Consider the following 16,268-nt stretch of genomic DNA (forward strand, 5'->3'; position numbering starts at 1 on the left):
ACCGTTCATTTCTTTCTTTCATTATGTTTATTTTCTCTTTGCTTCTAACACTACAATTTTCAATTTTTTTTCTTTCAACAAACGCAATGGTTGGAAACGGAACTATGTATGAAGGTGGAGTGGGAAATAGAGGGGTTAAACTACAGAAGAAGAGGTGCATCAGAGGGGGATCTCTACAGTATGCATGCCAATGCGCTGTGTAAGTTATAACATAGTCAGACAGGGGTATAGGAGAGAGACAGCGGACCCCCCTCCCCTCCATAATGACATCAGCATCTGTTGACCAATGGCCATGCATCTCCCCTGAGTCCCCCAGTATTCCCCAACTGGGTTCGTCGCTCACGGCCTGGGGGGGGGGGGGGGGGTCACTGCATATGGAAGACATACACCATAAACCTCAATTTCTCATCCCATCCCAGTGGTGTGGACAGCAGCCTTGTGTTCTGTTCTCTTGGACCCTCATCAAGCTCTCCCACCTGCGGATGGGATGTGAAGAGAAGAAAGAGTCAGAGTCAATCATTGTACATCCGTGGCCTGCTGCTTCGTGTGCCTTTTGAGAGAGAGAGAGAGCGCTGGGTTGTGCTTGGGCTGGTTATAGTTATGCTGCATTTGGAGTGGCCAAGTGTTTGGGGCTGAATGGGTTGAGTGTTGTACAGGTAGGACATGATTGTCTGAAGGGTGGATTTGTAATTTCCTGCCAAGTGGAGCAGTGATTTTCTCTAGCGTTGCCTCTCTTCTCCCTGCTGGCAGCCTCCCCTTTGTGTCTGCCCCCCCAAATGAAACATGGATATTTTTCCAACTGCAGACAAAGGCAATAATTCCAAAAGGCAAATAAAAAAATCATGAACCAGGCCTTTTTTTTCTCTCTTCGCTCCAGCGGATTGCGGTTTGCTATAAATCCCATGAAACATCTGAGACAGACCCTATTTTAAATAAGCCCATGCAGAGAGAGAGAGATCGCTTCAGGCTGGAGAAACAGGCCATGAATGGCCCTGGGCTAGTACTACCAACTACCTCATATGGAGGATTTATAAAGTGTTTACATAAAGTGTGCTAACACTGGCCTAATTGAGAGGAAGATCTTGAGTTTCATACCACAGAGCTTGCTTAAGGGCAAGCCGATAACAGCTAGGTTAACTGCAATTAGGCTTTATTAATGATCCAAAAACTCTCTCTATGTTTCCCCCCACCAGAACATACCTGTACTTGCCGCCAAAACTGATGCTGGCTGGATCTCGACTATCTTCGCTGTACCTTAAAAAAACACGGAGTGAAAAACAATCCTGTTTATTTGCTTCCATAGTAACGTCTGAGAGGCCACAGTGTTCTATGAAAGCTAATATAAAGTCAAGTAGCCTGCCTTTCCCTAGGGCAGTTTGGAGAAGGCCGGGCCCTGATACTTGTGATTACCTAAAAACAAACAGTAGTTGTAATTTGACAGGTGAGGAAGGCTTCGCCGGCTAACGCAGGGCCAAAAGCAATAGAGAACCTGATCTCAACACAACATTACCACAGCGTATAGCTCACAACAAGCCTGTAAGGGGAGAGGTCACAGAGGGACCACAGAGAGGGGCTCTAGCCATGCACCATAATTAGCTAGCTAGCTAACCAACAACTGTATCAACATATTTGAGAGACAACAAGTGCTCATAGTGCAAATGTATTTATGTGTTCGATAAACATTTGGAGACAAAATATAGTTTACATGTCGTTAACAGTCTAAGCCAACCCTGTCTGTTTTGTCCCATAATTGCACATGCATCAGTTTTGTTGCTAAAAAAAACAACACTGTTGCAGTTCTTGACACATTCAAATCAGTGCTCCTGGCACCGACCTCCATACCCCGTTCAAAGGCACAGTCCTTTGTCTTGCCCGTTCACCCTCTGAATGGCACACACACAATCCATGTCTAAATTGTCTCAAGCCTTAAAAATGATTCTTTAAACTGTCTCCTCCCCTTCATCTACACTGATTGAAGTGGGTTTAACAAGTGACATCAATAAGGGATCATATCCTTCACCTGGATTCACCTGGTCAGTCTATGTCATGGAAATGTTTTGTACAGTCAGTGTATACTGTACTCTGGGTCACCCCATACACAAGCTCATATCTGTCACCATCCACTTAGGTGAACCGCCCGTTTCTCACTGAGCTGGATAATCTTGAGGCTTTTACATTGATCTGTAATGGCCCTTGAGAACTTAAGATAAAACAATTGCTACCAGTATATCATGTGAAACTAAGTCTCTTTCTCATAAAGGTTATCCCAGTAGGCTTTAACCATGAAACAGGCTTGTATTTGACCAGTTTTCATCAGCTGTATTTCTGTCTTCCTTGTCTGTTTCTCCCACATGAGAACATTTGCCAGGACAGATATGCCAAAATCAGTAAAGCCCCAACACTTGTAGTATTATCTGCTTGTTTAATACTAATGGCCGTCTAATAGTACGTTTGACAGAGTGAAAGAGAGAAGGAAAGATCCATCGGTTTGTTTGTCTTTCCCTCCGATCTTCCATGTGTAGGTCTGTATGCTCAAATCAAATCAAAGTTTATTTGTCACATGCGCTGAATACAACAGGTGTAGTAGACCTTACAGTGAAATGCTTACTTACAGGCTCTAATCAACAGTGCAAAAAAAGGTATTAGGTGAATAATAGGTAAGTAAAGAAATAAAACAACAGTAAAAAGACAGGCTATATACAGTAGCGAGGCTATAAAAGTAGCGAGGCTACATACAGACACCGGTTAGTCAGGCTGATTGAGGTAGTATGTACATGTAGATATGGTTAAAGTGACTATGCATATATGATGAACAGAGAGTAGAAGTAGCGTAAAAGAGGGGTTGGTGGGTGGTGGGTGGGACACAATTCAGATTGCCCGGTTAGCCAATGTGCGGGATCACTGTTTGGTCTGACAAATTGAGGTAGTATGTACATGAATGTATAGTTAAAGTGACTATGCATATATGATAAACAGAGAGTAGCAACAGCGTAAAAAGAGGGGTTGGGGGGGCACACAATGCAAATAGTCCGGGTAGCCATTTGATTACCTGTTCAGGAGTCTTATGGCTTGGGGGTAAAAACTGTTGAGAAGCCTTTTTTGTCCTAGACTTGGCACTCCGGTACCGCTTGCCATGCAGTTGTAGAGAGAACAGTCTATGACTGGGTGGCTGGGGTCTTTGACAATGTTTAGGGCCTTCCTCTGACCCCGCCTGGTGTAGAGGTCCTGGATGGCAGGCAGCTTAGCCCCAGTGATGTACTGGGCCGTATACACTACCCTCTGTAGTGCCTTGCGGTCAGAGGACGAGCAGTTACCGTACCAGGCAGTGATGCAACCGGTCAGGATGCTCTCGATGTTGCAGCTGTAGAACCGTTTGATGATCTCAGGACCCATGCCAAATCTTTTTAGTTTCCTGAGGGGGAATAGGCTTTGTCGTGTCCTCTTCACAACTGTCTTGGTGTGTTTGGACTAGGGGTCGACCAATTACGATTTTTCAACGCCGATACCGATACCGATTATTGGATGACCAAAAAAACCTTTCCTGATGAATCGGACGATTTCATTTTTTTTGTAATAATGACAATTACAACAATACTGAATGAACACGTATTTTAACTTAATATAATACATCAATAAAATCTATTTAGCCTCAAGTAAATAATGAAACATGTTCAATTTGGTTTAAATAATGCAAAAACAAAGTGTTGGAGAAGAAAGTAAAAGTGCAATATGTGCTATATAAGAAAGCTAACGTTTCAGTTCCTTGCTCAGAACATGAGAACATATGAAAGCTGGTGGTTCCTTTTAACATGAGTCTTCAATATTCTCAGGTAAGAAGTTTTAGGTTGTAGTTATTATAGGAATTATAGGACTATTATAGGACTATATACCATTTGTATTTCATTAACCTTTGACTATTGGATGTTCTTATGGGCACGTTAGTATTGCCAGTGTAACAGTATAGCTTCCGTCCCTCTCCTCTCTCCTACCTGGGCTCGAACCAGCAACACAACGACAACAGCCACCATCGAAGCAGCGTTACCCATGCAGAGCAAGGGGAACAACTACTAGAAGGCTCAGAGGGAGTGACGATTGAAACGCTATTGGCGCGCGCTAACTAGCTAGCCATTTCACTTCGGTTACACCAGCCTCATCTCGGGAGTTGATAGGCTTGAAGTCATAAACAGCGCAATGCTTGACGCACAACGAAGAGCTGCTTGCAAAACGCACAAAAGTGCTGTTTGAATGAATGTTTACGTGCCTGCTTCTGCCTACCACCGCTCAGTCAGATACTTGTATGCTTGTATGTTCAGTCAGATTATATGCAACGCAGGACACGCTAGATAATATCTAGTAATATCATCAACCATGTGTAGTTAACTAGTGATTATGATTGATTGTTTTTTATAAGATAAGTTCAATGCTAGCTAGCAACTTACCTTGGCTTACTGCATTTGCGTAACAGGCCGTCTCCTTGTGGAGTGCAACGAGAGAGAGGCAGGTCGGTATTGCATTGGACTAGTTAACTGTAAGGTTGCAAGATTGGATCCCCCGAGCTGACAAGGTGAAAATCTGTCGTTCTGCCCCTGAACGAGGCAGTTAACCCACCGTTCCTAGGCCGTCATTGAAAATAAGAATGTGTTCTTAACTGACTTGCCTAGTTAAATAAAGGTATAAAAAAATATGATTTAAAAAAAAAAAACGGCGCCCGAAAATACCGATTTACGATTGTTATGAAAACTTGAAATCGGCCCTAATTAATCTTCCATTGCGATTAATCGGTCGACCTCTAGTTTGGACCATTCTAGTTTGTTGCTGATGTGGACCCCAAGGAATTTGAAGCTCTCAACCTGCTCCACTACAGCCCCGTCGATGAGAATGGGGGCAGTCCTCCTTTTCCTGTAGTCCACAATCATCTCCTTAGTCTTGGTTACATTGAGGGATAGGTTGTTTTTCTGGCACCACCCGGCCAGGTCTCTGACTTCCTCCCTATAGGCTGTCTCGTCGATCAGGCCTACCGCTGTTGTTCTTAATGATGGTGTTGGAGTCATGCATGGCCATGCAGTCGCGGGTGAACAGGGAGTACAGGAGGGGACTGAACACGCAACCCTGGGGAGCTCCAGTGTTGAGGATCAGCGTGGCAGATGTGTTGCTACCTGCCCTCACCACCTGTGGGCGGCCCGTCAGGAGGTCGAGGATCCAGTTGCAGAGGGAGATGTTTAGTCCTAGGATACTTAGCTTAGTTTTGAGCTTTGAGGGTACTATGGTGCTGCTCTGTTTCAATCAGAGGTGAACGAGTGATATATAGTGTTTTAGGGTATTTTTCCTACTGTTTCTTAGTCTGTTGCTCTCTCTCTGTGTGTGTGTGTGTGTGTGTGTGTGTGTGTGGGGGGGGGGGGGGGGTCTCAGTCCGACATTGAGAAGGGATTTTGGGGGTGCAGGCTCACTTGGGGAGGAAGGATGGATGATCGGAGGGGCGCTGCTAAATATAGGGAGGTGGGACGGGCTGTGAAGTCTATCCGTACCTGTCACCAGTCCTGTGAATCAGCCTCAAAATAAACACATTGTCCCTTATAGTGAGTTTACAACCACCAACACCCCATCCAACAATCCATCCATCCTCCTTCTATCTCATACTGCCTCTCTGCCATCACTGGGTTACTCAGGTCACAGAGCAAGGGTCTCTGTGTTTGTGCTTGTGTTTGTGTGTGTGTAACGGGTGTCTTAGAATATTTGACGGAATGTTTCTTCCCCTGTAAATTCAATATCCTCAGCACAAAATGATATGCATACATCAATGTGCACTGCTGTGCACATGGTGAGTCGGGATGAATCATTTGACCATTTTCTGAGGGAATCAGTTTTCATCTCAGGTTGTGCAACCTTGTCTTAAACACTACTAGATGGCTCCATGGTTCAAGATGACACATTGAAAGATTTGATGAATTGCAGCTAAAGAAGCCAATAATGAATAAATGTACCAATGACAGAGAAAAGTCCCAAGAACTGGAATACTTGACTGGAGTACAGATGTAGGATCTTAATTTAATTCCCCGGTTGGAGGAGAACTTTTTTTCGATGCAGGTTGTGGAAAACCTGTAGTGCATTTGAGGTTAAAGAGGCTTCTGAAGTTTGTAATATCCTATTGGAATTTTCTGACTTGATTTTCCCTTACGAAATAGTTAAACCCATTAAAAAATGAGCACTAATTCTAATCCACATAATAATGAACAATTCCTGTTGCTGCAGGATTATTTTCCTGCTGTAGCAAACTGGCTCAAATTACCTAATGCATGACTTCTCTACTGTCAACACTGTGTAAAAACACAGACACAGAGACCCAGGGATGAAAATCTAATGCTCAAAATGAATGGATCGATTTCTCTTTTCACTTTTCCTTGGGTCTTTAAACCGAGGTTCAACGAAGAATAAACTGAAAAAAAATATCTCATTTCCCTTTTGAACGGTTAGAGAGAGAGGGGGGGGGGAGTCGTGGTCTGACATCATGTGTCCCGATTGCTTTAGCACACCTTGGCGGACAACGCGCGTTAGTTGGCTCCGACCGACCAATAAGCAGACAGTTAGGAATGGTTGCCTTGCTGACAGAGACATATTTAACACACTCCCAGACTTCACAAGGACTTGCTCCAGCCCTCCCGGTCAGTCTCTCAGCGATAGAGGGAGAGGTGGAGAGGGGAGCAATGGGGAATGGAGTGGGAGATTCATAGACGTCACAAATCTGTGAAATGTGGCACCAAAGGAGTCGTCTGAACTGTTGTCAGTTCCAGAGCAGAGCGATGTCACAGGACGGGAGGGGAGAGAAACAGCGAATAGGAGTCTCAAGTCAGTGTGAGAAGATATGAATGCAACTTAAAGAGAGCGAGAGATGAACGTGGCACAAATCAAATCTGGAAACGTCTGTAGAATGTCATTGGAGTGATATGCTCTCTCTGGCCAAGACAAGCTGAACATAAAACCGTTCAGGATGGACAGTGACTAAGAAGGGCCCAGCCGCCAAAAGCCCCTACCATAGACATAAAATATCAAACGAGGCCTCTCTCTCTGGTGGAGCAGGCCAATTTTGTAATCAGAGAAACTTGCAAACGGCCTGTTGACAGTTCATTCTCGCTTTGAGCAGTGTGGGCTTCCATAAAATGATGCAGGACTGCAAAGTTATACAATCAAAGAATTAAACCATTCCATATGCCTATGATGTAGGTACATACTATCTGATACTGTGATAGAAGGCTCCCCAATGCTCTGTTCCTGTGGTTTGTCCTATCACATTCATTAGTATCCAGTTTGAAGATGCTATCTACTGTATCAGATGGTTGTCATGGCTATGAGGAAATGCACAGTCCAGGAGCCTATCTCACGAGAGATGATGGTTGAGTTCTCTACAGCAGGGACTGATAGGTTTTCAACTGTGTGTTTGTGTGTGAGTGTGCGTTCGGGCGTGTGTGTCCGTGTGTGTTTGTGTATAGACCTGCAAGGTCACCCGTGACACAAGTCCCACCCCCCAACTTTGAGAAGTCAGGGGGCGTGATCAACAGTGCGCACCTCATCTCTGCTGTCACATCCAAAATGGATCGATATTTGGTTTTAATGCAGACGAGAGCACTAAATCCAACTTCACACAGATATGAGCTGGCGAAGGGTAGCATGAGTTTTATGGTGCTTTCAAGACAACTGAGAACTCTGAAAAATGCAAGGTCAAATCATGATATCAGTGATCTTCTGGTCAGAAAGCCGAGTTGGATGACCGTTCAAAACTATTTTTCCCGATTGGAGGTCGTTTTTTTCAGAGTTCCCAGTTGTCTTGAACGCACTGAAGTCAGAAGTTTGAGATTTCTGAATTCCCAGTTCAGAGTTCACCGTTGTTTTGAACGTGGCATTAATGCTCAGAGGCAGAAGTATTCCCTTTGAGTAAGGAACCAAAACTCCACCGTAGTGACCTGTGAATGCATTCACTCACATGACAACTCGATCAGCTGTTCGATTGCACTTACCAGCATGTCAACTGAGTCAGGATCACAGACAAACGGATTGGGAAGATGTCCCAAAGTGCTCTTCCAAGCATTGGAGGTGAGCACTCATCACTCGTGTGGGACACCGGCCTGGTCTCATAGCACCCGGGACACTTACTGATGCTGTTTTCTGTTAGATATATGCACAGCCGAGGGAAGGGGACATGGTTCGCTTTTGAAAGACCTTCTCTCCAGTAAGAAGTCTTTCCTCTGAATCCACTGATTCGGGTACTCATTTGTAGAATGTATCTGTATTTTCCCTGCATGGACGTGTTCAGTCTGTTAAGTTCCCCAAATATTTCTGTTACATAGGCAAGGAGATAGAAAGTCAAAACACTCTTTCTTTTTTTTTTTACATCCATTGTGAATGACAACAGTTCCTCTTTCAATGCAATTTTTTTTCCAACATTCCCACTCGATAACCACCAAGCCTGGGTATGATCCAATATCGCCACATACATTATATACAGTATACAAAAGTATTGGAACACCCCTTCATATTAAGAATTCGACTATTTCAGCCCCACTTGTTACTGACAGGTGTATAAAATCGAGCACTCAGCCATGCAGTCGCCATAGACAAACATTGGCAGTAGAATGGCCTTACTGAAGAGCTTAGTGACTTTCAATGTGGCACCGTCATAGGATGTCGCATTTCCGAGTCGGTTGGTCAAATTTCTGCCCTGCTAGAGCTGCCCCGAGTGCTGTTATTGTGAAGTGGAAATGCGAATGTAGTAGGCCACACAAGCTCACAGAATGGGACTGCTGAGTGCTGAAGTGCGTAGGGCGAAAAAATCGTCTGTCCTCGGTTGCAACACTCACTACTGTCTTCATGGTTTAGGCTAGGCCCCTTAGTTCACGTAAAGGGAAATCTTAACGCTACCGTGTAGAATGACATTCTAGTCGATTCTGTGCTTTCAACTTTGTGGCAACAGTTCAGGGAAAGCACTTTCCTGTTTCAGCATGACAATGCCCCTGTGCACAAAGCGAGGTCCATACAGAAATCGTGTGTCGAGAAATCGTGTGTCGAGATCTTGACTGGCCTGTGTGGAAGAACTTGACTGGCCTGCACAGTGCCCTGACCTCAACTCCATCGAATACCTTTGGGATGATTTGGAACGGCGACTGCGAGCCAGGCCTAATTCCCCAACATCGGTGCCCAACCTCAACCTGTGGCTGAATGGAAGCAAGTACCCGCAGCAATGTTTCGACATCTAGTGGAAAGCGTTCCAAGAAGAGTTGCGGCTGTTATAGCAGCAAAGGGGGGACCAACTCCATATTAATGCCCATGATTTTGTAATAAAATGTTCGAGAGCAGGTGTCCACATATTTTTGGTCATATAGTGTAGTACTGCGAACAGGCGTGCGCGCAAGTGAATGTAGTTTGATGTAGGTTACAATCTAAGTTATTTGCTGCAGTATATTTACGAGTTCTGTGCTCAGCTCCTTTGCCGCCAATTGCTCTCAGTGTATTATACAAAGCGTTGATATGGCAGAGGAAGAAACAGTCATAACTGGAGTGCAGAGGCCTGCCCACTGTCCTGCCATAGATGGAGCTCCATCTGTGCAAAAGCCCACCATGCAATCTGTTTTTCGTCAAAATAGCCACACAGCACACTGAATATCCCATGTGCCCTTTCATGCTCGGGAATCGTGAGACAGAACAAAATGTCCTCGTGAATAGCATCCCCTGACGTGTATAGCGAAAAAAAGCCAATGCATGAGCATCTTGGCACTTCCAGCTAACGTCCATTTGGAGTGCATTAGCTGAGGAGTTTTTGACTCGTTCTGTCAGTTTCCTCTTGATTGCTAGCAATAGCATAAATGATTTGTTTAACAGTACAATCTGACAAAGGTTTTGATGTGAGTTTCTGTGCCTCTGCCTCCCCACACATTGTTTTCACCATATCAATTGCGGCCGGTAATATCAAAGTCTCTGCAATAGTGTGTGGTTTCATAGCGTAGTAGGCCTAGCTATTCACATATGAATGTGTATATGTGACACACCACCTGGACTCGGTGTTATGTAGCAACATTTGAAATTGTGTTTTTTACATTGGATAACAGTAGAGACTCAGAGCTAAAAAATGTTACAGCATACACTGCATGTTTAAGGAACAATGGGAAAGTAATTCTGCTTTGAAAGTTAATAAACTTGTAAACTCACTTTTGAGAAAATGGCCTTTGAATGTTTTGGTATCTAGTTAAGAACTCCTCTTTGTCTACACCCATTCAGCATCATTCACACACTCTTAAGCTTTATCCCCACCCATCTCGTTTTGCTGATTTGTTTACCTATGAATAACATGAAAACAGCCTAACAAGCTCTGCTGGCAACAATTTCATTATGCTTTTTTGCAGACGTTTACCGACACCGGCCATATTCAATGGGTGTTGTACACTTTAGCTTAAGACATGTAACTAGCTAGCTAGGTATACAATGAACCTAGCTAGACAAACAAAGTGTAAGATCACACACGTCACATAACGTTAGCTAACGAGTCAGCTAGCTAACGTTAGCTAGTTAAACAACTATGAACACAGTGCCAAATCATGTCGTTACTAACCTGCATGAATATGCTGGGAGCTAACCAACCAGGTGCAATGTTAGCTAGCTAACATTAGGCTCTAACTAGAAAAACAAACGGCTCTGGGATACGAATTATAACGTTAGCTAGGGAGCCAGCCAGCTAAAGTTAGCTAGCTAGCTAACTGTACACGTTAGCTTAAGACATGTAGCTAGCTAGCTAGGTATACAATGAACCTAGCTAGACAAACAAAGTATAAGATCACACACGTCACGTAACGCCAGCTAACGAGCCAGCCAGCTAACGTTAGCTAGTTAAACAACAATGAACACAGTCCAAAATAATGTTGTTACTACCCTGCACGAATATGCTGGGAGCTAAGCAATTAGGTTCTATGTTAGCTAGCTAACATTAGGCTCAAATTAGAAAATATAAAAAAAGCTCTGGGATACGAATAATAACCTCAGCTAGGGAGCCAGTCAATGTAGCTAGCTAACGCTAGAATGTCTTACCTTTATACATCATCATGCATGATGGACACAGCTCCCTGTCAGGAATGCCATGCCACGGATGCACTAAGGTTGAAAATGTAATCCGGAGACAGATGTTTTCTCTTTAGCAATCATACTCTTATTCCACTGATTTCAAAACTTGATCCTCCAGAAATTGGAGATCAACACTTATGCAGCTCCTCTACACAATACATTTTAAAAACACGATTACAGGATTATCGACAGGATTACAGACTGACCAACTCAAATAGACAGAAGCTTTCTATATAGCAGACCAATCTGAACTCCCCTCTTGGTACGTCCAGCCCACTCGTTATCTCAGCCAATCATGGCTAGTGGGAAGGTTGCTCGCTTTTTCTGTGGCTTAACCAAGGCTCATAATTTAATAATTTAATTTGTATTTACAGATGGCATACAAGTCTGTTATTAAGGCACATGAAGGTTCACATGTACGAGAAGGCATTTCTAACAAAAACGCATTTTCATAAAAACTTTAATAACTTTAAAACGGCTCTCTTGTGAAGTTGTAACTTACGACATACACCTAGATTCCTGAATCGGGTCAGACACAGATATATATATATATATATATATATATATATTGTTTTTGACACCATTCTCAATGTCAACAACGAAGTGACGACTCCGGGATGCTGGCCTTCTAGGCAGAGTTGCAGAGAAAAAGCCATATCTCAGACTGGCCAATAAAAAGAAAAGATTAAGATGTGCAAAAGAACACAGACACTGGACAGAGGAACTCTGCCTAGAAGGTCAGGATCCCGGAGTCGCCTCTTCACCGTTGACGTTGAGATTGGTGTTTTGAGAGTAGTATTTAATAAAGTTGCTAGTTGAGGACTTGTGAGGCATCTGTTTCTCAAATGAGACACTCTAATGTACTTGTCCTCTTGTTCAGTTGTGCCTCCCACTCCTCTTTCTATTCTAGTTAGAGCCAGTTTGCGCTCTTCTGTGAAGGGAGTAGTACACAGGGTTGTGCAAGATCTTCCGTTTCTTGGCAATTTCTCTCATGGAATAGACTTAATTTCTCAGAACAAGAATAGACTGACGAGTTTCAGAAGAAAGGTCTTTGTTTCTGGACATTTTGAGCCTGTAATCGAACCCACAAATGTTGATGCTCCCGATACTCAACTCAAGGATCCCCAGCATTACTCGCTCAAGCCACCATCAGTACGCACACCTGTCTCCCCCCCCGTCACGCGCATCAGCGATCATTGCTCACTTGGACTCAATTACTTGTGTCATTACCTTCCCTATATCTGTCTGTTCCCAAGCTCTGTTCCCTGCGTCGGGATTGATTGTCATATGTCCGTGTTACCTGTGTTCTGACCCTGTTGCTGTCTTGTTCTATGTCTGTTCCCTATTAAAATGTTTGACTCCCCGTGCCTGCTTCTCCTCTCCAGCGTCACTCCTTACACATAGAGGGATAGATCACCCCCACAAGAAAAACAACTCATGGGTAGAGGCTGCAACACTGAGGGATGGATGGAGGCGAGACAAAACAACACTAAGAGTATTGTTATGAGGGGATATTTGCAACCGACTGCAAAATGACAGTAAATTACAAACTTTATAGGTCGGTTTTAGTGATAAAACACTACTGAATTTCTTGTAAAGGTTATAGATGTTAGTGTCTCCATAGAGACCGAAACGTGAACTTGCAAAGCATTTGGCTTTCAGTTGGTAAAGAGACACAAGAGGGAACCGATATGGGAGAGAGGAGACTGTGAGAGGGGGGGGGAACAGTTTTACTGTAGCACATCCTAGACTTCTACAACCTCCCGCGGGGCGAATTTCACGCCTGTCTGACGATTCTTCATCTCTCACTGCAGTCCTACGTGGCCACCAACCAACAACCGACTCAAGAGCAAAGGCTCATGGGATACCTGTCCAGAGGCCTAGCTGTCAAAATCAAATGAAATCAAATTGTATCGTCATATACACATATTTTGCAGATGTTATTGCGGGTGTAGCGAAATGCTTGTGTTCCTAGCACCAACAGTGCAGTAGTATCTAACAGTTCACAACAATACACAAATCCAAAAGTAAAATAATGGAGTGAATAAATATTAGGACGTGCAATGTCAGAGTGGAATTGACTAAAATAGTGTAGAATAGAATACAGTATATACATACAAGATGAGTAAAGCAACATGTAAACATTATTAAAGTGACCAGTGATTCCATGTCAGGCCCCCTCCCACCGCCTCCACTAGCCCCATAAACCCAACTGTAAAAGCTAGTAAGGCATGACAGTGGCCACCTCATCGCCTGTTGTTTGAGTTCTCTACCTCCTCCTTCCCTCCCTCCTCCATCCTCTGTGCAGTCCCATGGCACTTCAGACCCGAACTTCATTGGACTGTAAGTTCTGTAAGTTCACAGGGGTCATCCATTTGTTTTGCGGCTCCTGTAGACCGTCCAAGTCAAACAGAGGAGTACGGGGCTTGACACTGTGCTCGGTCGTGGCGAGAAGACTTCAGGCATATTATTCTAGCGTACACTACACTTGTATTTATGACATGTGATTATGCATGTGTTCATAGAATAGTGAAGGGATGGCGGTAGCACGGTGAGCGGTGGTGACACGTTTATGGCTAAGAATGACATTATGTTCTCTATACGAACAGTAGCCTATAGTTGTCTACATGATACAATGCTATGTTCTTCAAAACAACATCGGGAGATTTAGGGAGAAACAGTTTCTCAACCCCTGTTGTTTTTGATGCATCACCAAAGACAGAACAAATTATGACATGTTGATTGAGAATGCATTTCTCGGAAAAGAATGACCATGATACCAGAGGAGTCTCATCCAAGGGCTCAACTTAGGATTGCCAACAGATCTGACATTCTATTTCTTCACAGTGAGCTCTGCCAAGAGATACAGTATGTACTTTAGTGATGCACACTGGAGATTTGGATACAGACCCAGCTTGATTTCAGCTAGCAGTCGTCATCGCTGGTCTTTTGGGAGTTGAAGGGAGTGTGACACTAGGCCCCGTGGACATTTGATCCTTCTCCAAAGATTCCAATGAACCCAACTTTCCAAACCTGTGAAATGACATCCAGCTACATAACAGCATATCATCCAAACCTGTGAAATGACATCCAGCTACAGAACAGCATACCATCCAAACCTGTGAAATGACATCCAGCTACAGAACAGCATACCATCCAAACCTGTGAAATGACATCCAGCTACAGAACAGCATACCATCCAAACCTGTGACATGACATCCAGCTACAGAACAGCATACCATCCAAACCTGTAAAATGACATCCAGCTACAGAACAGCATACCATCCAAACCTGTAAAATGACATCCAGCTACATAACAGCATATCATCCAAACCTGTGAAATGACATCCAGCTACAGAACAGCATACCATCCAAACCTGTGAAATGACATCCAGCTACAGAACAGCATACCATCCAAACCTGTAAAATGACATCCAGCTACAGAACAGCATACCATCCAAACCTGTAAAATGACCTCCAGCTACAGAACAGCATATCATCCAAACCTGTGAAATGACATCCAGCTACAGAACAGCATATCATCCAAACCTGTGAAATGACATCTAGTTACAGAACAGCATATCATCCAAACCTGTGAAATGACATCCAGCTACAGAACAGCATACCATCCAAACCTGTAAAATGACATCCAGCTACAGAACAGCATACCATCCAAACCTGTAAAATGACATCCAGCTACAGAACAGCATACCATCCAAACCTGTGACATGACATCCAGCTACAGAACAGCATACCATCCAAACCTGTAAAATGACATCCAGCTACAGAACAGCATATCATCCAGACTTGGCCATACGGGTACAGTAGAGACAAAAGGTTCCATGAAGATAAACTCAAACAACAGAGATCCAGATAGGAGGATGTTGCCAGTTGATGAAGAAAACACATCCAGAAAGGAATTAGAAAATGAGACCCCTCCCTCTGGTCATGGTCTCCTGCTTTCCTTCTTTCCTGCTTTCCTTCTAAATCACTCTCTTTGTTTACAGAGTGATTTAGAGTGATTGGCGAATCCATTGAACAGCAGGGGATGTAGGCCTGAGGCTGTTGCTTGTAGGATGAGTTTAATGGACCTTTGAGAGGTCCTGGGAGGGAAAGAGTGTTTGGCGCAAGACTTGGGCGCTGACTCCCCCCCTTTCTCCCCTCTCTACCCATTTCTCCCCCTTTCTCCCTAGCTCTCCTCTCTCTCTCTCTTCTCTCTCATTTCTCACACTTATCCAAGGCCAAGAAGTTAGATTTCACCGGGAGTAGCAGTTTTATCCCCTTGTGACCTCACCGCCACTGTCTCAAGAGTAACCAAGTTGCCCAAGCCAATAGGAAAGTGTTCAGTGTTTTCAGCAGCAGCATGGGACACTATGAGGTCAGATATGCTTGATTGAGCTCTTCCCTCCAATCCCAATCTTTGAAGGTTTGGCAATGACCACTGACTGATCATGTCATTGGATGACATAGGTCTCTTTTTAGGGGGGTGCCGTGTTTCACGGACTTCTCTGCCAATCTTCTGAGGCAGTATTTAGTTTGACTGTTTGTATATGGTAAGACTTCACAGATCACAGGGTTCAATTCTCGGGCCAACTCTGTATATCTCAATGATGTCGCTCTTGCTGCGGGCGATTCTTTGATCCACCTCTACGCTGACGACACCATGCTGTATACATCTGGTCCTTCTTTGGACACTGTAGTTTTGACAAACCTCCAAATGAGCTTCAATGCCATACAACTCTCCTTCCGTGGCATCCAACTGCTCTTAAATGCTAGTAAAACTAAATCCACGTTCTTCAAATGATCGCTGCCCGCACCCGCCCGCCCGACTAGCATCACTACTCTGGACGGTTCTGACTTAGAATATGTGGACAACTACAAATACCTAGGTGTCTGGTTAGACTGTAAACTCTCCTTCCAGACACACATTAAGCATCCCCAATCCAAAATGAAATCTAGAATTGGCATCCTATTTTCGCAACAAAGCCTCCTTCACTCATGCTGCCAAACATACCCCCGTAAAACTGACTATCCTACCGATCCTTGACTTCGGCGATGTAATTTACAAAATAGCCTCTAACACTCTACTCAACAAATTGGATGCAGTCTATCACAGTGCCATCCGTTTTGTCACCAAAGCCCCATATACTACCCACCACTGCAACCTG

General features: G+C 44.0%; 1 long non-coding RNA gene across 1 annotated transcript; it reads right to left on the bottom strand.

Moving 5' to 3' along the window:
• Positions 1-394: 394 nt before the first annotated feature.
• On the bottom strand, positions 395-11,330 carry LOC149976559 (uncharacterized). Its single transcript, XR_016487568.1, has 3 exons — positions 11,068-11,330; positions 1,201-1,254; positions 395-476 (listed from the first exon to the last, which is right to left on the bottom strand). It is a non-coding gene; the product is annotated as an uncharacterized LOC149976559 (long non-coding RNA).
• Positions 11,331-16,268: the final 4,938 nt, after the last annotated feature.

The sequence above is a fragment of the Oncorhynchus mykiss genome, chromosome 16 (genome assembly GCF_057628025.1).
Source record: "Oncorhynchus mykiss isolate SJ-2025 chromosome 16, ASM5762802v1, whole genome shotgun sequence".
In the NCBI taxonomy this organism is placed as follows: Eukaryota; Metazoa; Chordata; class Actinopteri; order Salmoniformes; family Salmonidae; genus Oncorhynchus; species Oncorhynchus mykiss.